The sequence below is a fragment of the Macrobrachium nipponense genome, chromosome 30 (assembly GCF_015104395.2).
Source record: "Macrobrachium nipponense isolate FS-2020 chromosome 30, ASM1510439v2, whole genome shotgun sequence".
Classification (NCBI taxonomy): Eukaryota; Metazoa; Arthropoda; class Malacostraca; order Decapoda; family Palaemonidae; genus Macrobrachium; species Macrobrachium nipponense.
Genome location: NC_087218.1, coordinates 45,612,628 through 45,621,364, shown reverse-complemented (window position 1 = coordinate 45,621,364; position 8,737 = coordinate 45,612,628).

Here is an 8,737-nt window from a genome sequence, read left to right as displayed (position 1 = left end):
AGAGCCGGAGCTAGAAGCTTTAGACCTGTCTGCTCCGGGATTCCCAGCCGGAGACTTACGTGAGGAGGATGACGCCGAAGTCGACTTCTTAGACGACGACGACGTCTTAGTCAAGGATTTCACTGCTTGACCCTTGACCTTAGGTCTAACCGAAGCTTCAGGAGGAGTATATAATTCATCACCTGTAAGCCTTGGAAGGATGGAGAGGTTGCAGGAGTAGAAGAAACAGTCACACCCAAGGGTGACCCTTGGGTGTCCACCCTACCTACCTCGACCAACAGGTCGTCTACACTTACCATAGGTTCCACATTAATATCTAAAGTCGCGACGTCCGTGGAGATATCTGGTCTTGGTCAGTTAATGAGGCAGCCAGCTGTTGTTGGATGAAGGCGATAGTAGGGGCCGCCTCTACTGGGTCGACGTATCCTGTCGCTTGCCTCCGGGGAAGATTAACAGCGCCAACCGCTTCTTCCAAGATGTAGGGCATACCCTTGGCGGCGTTCTTCCCAAAACGCCGACCCAGGCCCGCAGGGTTGCCAGAGCGGTATCTTTCACTGCCGGCGCCTGGAAGAGAGGGCGAAGATTAGATTTAAGAATCACTTAAAACTAAAACTTAAAATATAACTTAAACTTAGATGGCCTTAAGTTAAAGTGGATGATGAAAACTTAAGCACTAAAACAGAAGCGGAGCAGCTACCGGAGATGGAATAACTCACCCCTTCTAAAAGCTGGCTCACCAGATCGTAAACATATGGTACACGTCTCATGGTACCAAGACCTGGATGTCCCCGTGCAGAGTCGCGCATGGAGCATGGGACCGGCAAACTTCGTGTCCACATGGGTCCTGAAGTGTGGCGGCGCATCCCGGATGCTCACAGTTGGTGGCCTGTAAGTGGGAAGACACATGAGTATCTTAAAGAATAACACTTACATGGCTAAAGGACAGAAGAACTCCGTTGCATGCCGGAGCTCGAAAAAATTTGGGCATAACCCCCCCCACCCTGCATCGCCTGAATAGGCTATAATCCCGGAGATATCCGGTAAGACATGTAAGGGAGGGGGGGCGGAGGTTTAAGGTACTTAAGATAAACTTATAGTTAATCTAATAACACTTAAACCTAAAACTCAAACGAACCGGAACAAGTCCAGTGCGTAGCGGAGTGTAGTAACTCAGCAATACGGTAAGGTTAGCAGGGACCCACTGTATGTTACCGGTCACTCTACTGGGTGGGACTGATACTTCTCCCGCTGGATGCTAGGACTCCGATCAGGAAAGGAGTCCTAGTAAGGTCGGGAAGAGCGAGGAGACATACAGGCTCGAGCGAACGGAGCGACAAGGAAGCAACGGATGGGGGGAAAGGCCAGTACCCCCCACCACATTACCACGGGCCGGACCGATGAGCCGGAGAGGTCGCGTCCAGTCTGGGTCTGTCCCGTCTCCCTGGCCCCTCCGCCTGAGGGGGAGAGAGGGAAGCATGCTCGGGTGTGGTGGAGCGAGCGTGGGCAGACCGACCCACCCTCTCGCACTCAATGGAAGAGCGGGAGGAGGGGGTGGGGGAAGGAGCTGGGCAGGCGTCTGGCTGTCTCGTGATCGCGTAGTGACCACGAGACGGTAAGACTAAAATAAGATAACTAAGCCTAGGACCAACCAACTGATCAGAGAGATGCTATCGGAAAGCAACTGAACTGAAAAGCGGTAGCATGGAGACCCACTGGGCCAAAAACCGACTGATCAGAGAGATGCTATAGGGAAGCAACCCGAAACTGATGAGCGGTAGCATAGGCTCGAAGAGCCAGGACCTAGGCTAAGCCAGACGCCTAACTAACCTAACCAACCATAACAAAATACATGGTATAATTAAATAAAATAAAAGAAAGAAAACAATATAGTAGGAGAAAAAATCCAGGAGTGTACGACTAACCCGAAGGAAAGTCTACCACTCAAAGCTAGTCAGAGGCCGATACTAAGAGCCGGGACTAGGGTCTGGAAAGAAGAAGCCTACATAAGTGGTAAAGACATGCATGCATGACAAACCTGATGTAGACAGTACCCTAAGTAAAACGGATAATTATATAGAGCGTACATAGAAAAGGGGATGTTCTAGGTATGGGAGACCGAGAACGAACCCACCACGCGGCAGAACCATGCTGCCATGCTTCCGACCCCGAGTTCGTATTTATACCTAAAAAACGGCAAATACTGACTGAGGGCCGGAAAGAACCAACTAACCATAAATACTGAGTACTTAACTTAGCTGCTGCAATAGCTGCACGCTCCATGATAGATAAATCCAACGAAAGGGCACAAAAAACACAGAGAGAAAAATAGCACAAGTGACTCGTGTGCGCTAACTTAAAAGGATGGCCACCAGAGGCGCAGCAGTCGGCAGCATGGGATGGAGTAGTAGTAGTACGAGCTGCTCACTCTGTGGGTCGGCTCTCCTCATGGAGGGTTTTGTGGTGGGAGATTTCTATTGGTATTTGGCTCTGGTAGTGGTCTCACTCGCCTATGTCATACCGACACCCTCTGGAGGTGAGCGAGTCAGTTATACTGACCTTTTTCTTTATTTTATTTATTCTCTGGTATGTGTTAGTACATTTACCCTAGAAATAATAGATTAAAGGATATTTCGCGCAGCGACACGAGCTGAGCCCAGAAATTAAGAAGGTAAAGTTAAACACTTGTAAGGTTAATAGTATAATAATCAACTAAAATTACAGTCTTACAATATGGGAAAGTATAAGCCCTAAAAAACATGTTATAACTTAAAATTAGTTAGCCTAACAACAAGCAATAAATATACAGGTTAGGCAAAGACAGGATTATAAGTGATATATACAAAAGAATGGAACTGAATCCAACTTGAATGATGAACAATAGCAAAACTCAAGGTAACCCAATACATGGAGGCGACTAAACTAATAAGTAAGGGTGCAATGGGGCAGGTAGAAGGAAGCTACAAGAAGTTATAGGAAAATTTAAGAATCAGGAGAAACTGTGTTTCCAGCTGCCACTGCTGGAAATTTGAGGGCTTCTAAGGGTTTTAGGTAGTGCCGTTTGAAAACTGTCAGAAATTTCCAGCCTGTATATTTCTTAAGATCATCAAAATTCATGTGTTGGAAATAATTAATAGATGTAGCCACCGCCCTAACATCGTGGGCCCGAGGAAAGGACTCTGGATTGGCCTGTTTAATGAAGTATAAAATTTGTTGCCTGATCCTGTTTAGGGGTAATGTACCACCTTCCTTCCTAATGAACAATGGGCCTGAAGATTTCAGAGTTGTTCTGCTTAGGTAGGCTCTTAATGAGGTGACAGGACAAAGGGAAATTGTCTTGAGGTAGTGGTAGGATTTTCCACGAGGGACCATCTGTCCTGTGGATCTTCATTTTTGGCTAGAAAATGGCGATCTGGGGATAAGAGGACTTCCCTGAGGGGAGGAACTCAATGTGGCCTGGTTCCCTTGATAAGGCTGACAGTTCTGATATTCTAGCTCTGGAGGCTAAACTTAATAAAAAATAGGGTTTTCCTCCTCAGGGGAGGATTATATAATTGCAAGAGTCATTGTTAATGTCCGAGGCTAGTTTAAGGACATCATTTAGGAACCAAGAGACTGATTTAGGTCTCGTTGATGGTCTTAATCTAGCACAAGCTTTTGGTATGGACGTAAAGTACGAATCTGTAAGGTCTATGCTAAAACCAAATTGGAAGATCTTTTTAAGAGCTGATTTGGTCGTAGTGATAGTGCTTGCTGCTAAACCTTTCTCAAACAATGATCTGAAGAAAGTTATGGCTAGGTTCGTTGTCATGACTTGGGAATTTGACATCTTAAGGAACTCTGCTAGTTTCTTGACAGATTGAATCATATTGCTGGAGAGTAGATTCTCTTTATCTGATTCCAAGAATGAGATATTCTGGGGATCAATTTCTGCATTCCTCATAGCTGCGAATTTCAGGAAATCCATAAAGTTAGGGTTTTTCTGAATTCTGAGGAAGCGGACACAGTCTGAGTTTGCACTAACTGGGTTAGTTTTGGGGTTGGGAATCCGTAGTGGTCGGAGTCTCAACTCTAGGAGTAGAGGGAACCAATTGCTCTTGGGCCAGTTGGGAGCTACTAGAGCTACTTGGCCTTTGAATGTCCTGAGTTTGTCTAAAACTTTCATGAGAAGGTTCACCGGAGGGAAGAGGTAAATATTCTTCCATTTGTTCCAATCGAGGATCATTGCATCCGTAGCGTATGCTAGAGGATCGAGGTTGGGTGCCACGTAACAAGGGAGTTTGTGGTTTGACTCCGTGGCGAAAAGGTCTGCTTGGAGTCCGGGGACTTGTAGACTGATCCAATTGAATGAACTCCTGTCCAGTGTCCACTCCGATTCCAACGGAGCGGAGCGAGATAGAGCATCTGCTACTACGTTCTTGACTCCTGCCAGGTGAGTGGCTGACAGGTGCCATTTGTTTTTGTTTGCCAGAGAGAAGATGGCTATCATGACATGGTTCAAGTGGCTTGACTTGGATCCGCCCCTGTTGATGCAGTGACTACTACTGCACTGTCCAGAACTAGTTTGAAATGTGAGTTCTTGGGCGGACGGAGTCGTTCAGTGTGAGGAATACTGCCATGGCCTCCAGTACATTGATATGTAGCTGGCGGAATGTTAACGACCAAGTTCCTTGAACTTTTTCGTACTGGGAGTATCCTCCCCACCCTGTTAGTGAGGCGTCTGTGTGGATCACTAATGATGGAGGAGGAAACTGTAGAGGAATTGCTTTTGAAAGATTCTTTGTCTCCGTCCATGGGGCGGAGACGTTTCCGTTAGAGATCGCTGGGATAGAGGCTAGTTTGTCCCGTGATCTGCAATTTGTTTCTCTTGAGCGCCTACTCTGTTTTATATCTTTGAGTTTGGCTCTGAGCAGAACGTCTGTGACTGATGCAAACTGGAGTGAGCCCAGGATCCTCTCCTGGCACCTCCGGGATGTTTGTGTTGTTTGAGAAATTGTTTTTGTAGCTCTTGCAATTTCTTTCCTTTTTCAACGACGGAATTGATAGAGTGTGCGATTGCAAGTCCACTGAAGGCCTAACCACTGGAATCGAGATTCCGGTGTTAGTCTGGACTTGGTTTTGTTATTTGGAAACCTAAATGTTCCAGGAATTTGATCACTTTGACCGTTGCTTCCTTGCATTCTTTGGGGTTCTTTGCCCAAATAAGCCAATCGTCCAGATAAGCCACTAACATTATTCCCTGTTTCCTTAGCTCTTGCACTACTACTTCCGCCAATTTGGTGAAGATCCTGGGGGCTATGTTGAGCCCGAATGGTTCATTTACTTTGAAGGAGTAGGATCTGTTGCCTAGTTTGAAGCCTAGGAACGGACGGAAGTGTCTGGCTATGGGAACATGATAGTAGGGCATCTGTAAGATCATAGAGATTGTGACAGCCCACGGGGAAGTAAGGTCTGTACCTGTGAAACGGTCCAGCATCCTGAAACTTGTCGCAATGAGTGTATAAGTTCAGATGGGACAAGTCTAAGATGATTCTTCGGTTTTCCGAGTCTTTCTTTGGCACGCTGAACAAGCGTCCTTGAAATTTTAAATTGTTGACTCTTGAGACTACTCCTTTGAGAAGGTCTTTGGTATACTCTACCAATTCCGTTGTTGGTGCTTGATAGAATCTGTTTGTTGGAGGAGGGCCCTCTAGCCAACTCCAACCTAGGCCTTTTGTCACTATACTTTGAGCCCAAGGGCTGAACCCCCACCGCTGGCGGAAGAGGTACAGCCTCCCTCCTAACCTTGGGACTCTCACTGCTGGTTGCCGAGGGGCGGCCACCTCTTGCTCCTCGGAAACCTCTTCCTCGTTTGCAGCCCTGCCAGACCCTCTGAATCGAGAGGCACCTCTTGCTCTGCTACCTCTCGCAAACCTATTGAAAGCCTGAAAGTTCTGGCTTTCATAGTTGGAGTTGTAGGCTGGCGAGACAGCAAAGGAAGTAGAGGGTTGAGGTTGCTGGGACTGAGGGGTCAGGACAAGGTATTGTGCTGACCCTTCGACGATGGTTGCCCTTGTGATGCTGGGGACTGCCTGAACCAACGTTTGCTGAGAAGGCTGGAAGGGAGAGAACTTCCTTGGTTTCTTCTTGATCCTTTGGTTAGGACAGAAGATTCCTGCCTTCGCTTTGCTACCAGTCCCCACCTGACTTTGAGGCACTGGTTAACCTTTGAGGCTTCATGAAGGACTTCTGCTACCACTGGTGCTGGGAGAGGTCCGTTCCCCAAATTGAGGAAGCAATCAGTTTGTTCGGTTCATGGCGGATAGTAGCTTCCGCCAGAACGTGCTTCCTACAATTCCTCCTGGCTATGAGGAAGTCGTAAAGGTCACACTGCATGGTGTGCAGCAGACCTTCAGCCAAAACTTTAAACAACGGCTCTTGTTGGTATACAAGAGCCGTCATCTCCGCCATAGTCATGGAGGAAAGGGATCTCGCGAGCCTAGTCCGGGCGTCGTACTCCGTCTGGATGAGGGAGTCCGACAACCTAGGAAGTCTCTCACTAAAGAGAGAGGTGGCACAGTCCGCCTTTAGTTTTCCTACCTGAAAAAGTAGGGAACTGCCCCCTCGAAGTACGTCTCGGAGCCTGGGACTAAGAGAGAGGTGGGTTCCGTCTCTCGTAGTGAGGCAGGGGCTCGTCTTTCAGGGCGGCCTGAAAGGTTGCTTCCACTACCTTAAGGGTCAGTGGTAGCGGAGTCCCTTCCACCGGAGTAAAATGGTGAAGGACTTCTAAAGGCTGTGATGCGGGTATTTTCACACCCCCATTCCTCCAGACTTCTCATAGAGTCGCTGTGCCTGTTCCCTCGGAAGGATCACTGTTTCCTTGGGAACTTTGTCTTCTCTCATCATTGCTGCTTCCGTTAGCTGGACGTAGCCAATGAATGGTGGTTGAAGGTCCCTGGGGTGGAACTCGAAGTCCTCACGCCTTCGAGTTCCTATGCCTTCGATGGTCAACATTCCGTTGACAAACGGGGGCATATGAAGCAATCCTCCAAGGGTTGGCCGCCTTGAATTCCGGCAGTTGGCTGGAATCTGGCATTGGAAGAGGAGAAGGTGGCACAGTTAGGGGGGAACCTGCCGTGATCGAGGTTTGAATCCCGGCGATGGCATTTTCCTGAGCGGCCAGCCGTTCCGCCAGCGATTGGATCGACTGGCCGGAAGACGTAACAGAACTGGAGAGCTGGGAGAGCACCGAGCCGACCTTGTTGTCAACCAAGGCCCCTACGATCACTCCCACCTGCTCCAGAATGTTTGCCGAAAAGGATTCGGGATCAAAAGGCGGGACTTGAGCCCGATCCTTACGTGATTCACGTTTGGGGGACCTCGACGCAGACGAAGAGGCCGCCCTTGACCTAATAAACTGTTTCCGGGGTGGTGAGCTGGAGTTTACAGTGTCTGCCAAGATGACCGATTTCTTGGGGAGAGACTTTTTAAGTTTCTCCTCTGGTCGAGCTTAGCCTTGGGGATCACGAAGCAACCTTAGGTCGGACAGACCGCTGGTCTTCAGTGAAGCCCCGGAAAGAAGTGGAAGTAGAAGGATCAGTAGAAGGTGATGGAGAAAGGGAACTCAGGAAAGGGCCCTGAAAGGGCCCCTGACCCACAGAAAGCTGCCCCTACTACACCCTTACCTGTACCCATGGAGTCAATAGCCATGGGTTCGACGTCGAGGTTCATTGCCGCAACGTCTTCTGCTACGTCCTCTGGGAAATCCCCATCCTGAGGGGAGATCATGACCTGGAGGTCGGCCAGAAAAAGGGCGGCCGCTTATCGGGTCCACCACTGATCCTTTCTTGGCTCCTGGGAATACTAGGTCCGCCATGTCCTGGGTAAGAATGTAGGGGCGGCCCTTCGAATTCCGGCAAAAACCCCTACCCATGCTTTGAGAGTAGACAAAGCCTTCTTCTTCTCAATCATCAGAACCCTGTAAGAAAGGTCTAGAGTTAGGGAGAGGATAGGGGAGGAATGTCTGTTGTGTGAGACTATGTGAATATGTGTCCCATATGTGAAAGGTATATAATAATAACAGTATTCCAGGTGATGAATGAATGAAGGAAGTGCTAAGAAAAACTTACTACTAGTGAGGCATCGCCTACTAGCAAGTAGCAGGTTTGGCAGGCTTCGTGGTGCCAAAACTATAAAATCCTCCACTTTCACTGCACATCCTGCATGAGAGCGGCATACTATATGCCGCACGGTCTTGGAGGACGGCACTGCACCCAATCTCCTGGCAGCACAACATCTGTAAGTCAAAGGATACATGAGTACCAATGACAACCTCCGGTGGTATAAAATGCAAAATATCCGTGGGTGCTGGAGTAGGACCGATGGATAGAGTTCTACGTATAAGTGGCATGCAAAGGAATGCCAGAGTAAGCTCTAATGCTCGCTCCGAATGAATATACGTAGAAAAGTTACGAGGGGGGAAGAAAGTCTCTGCCTCGCCTAAGCTCACTTGTTATATGGTTAAAAATAGACTCCGTAGGGCCCGGAGTTCTCCGTATGGCCCGGAGTTAATTAATATGAGTGAGCAATGTCAAAACTTCTAACGAAGCAAGGGATAGTGCAAGAGGCGGGGAAGTAAAAAAACCCCCCCCCGGAGTAACGCAAAAGGTTTTAAACAATAAAATTAGAATAAAAATAAAAAACCCATCATATCAGGTAAGGTGTCGTGTTAAACTATCCTTAAGTAAGGATAGGCACCCAG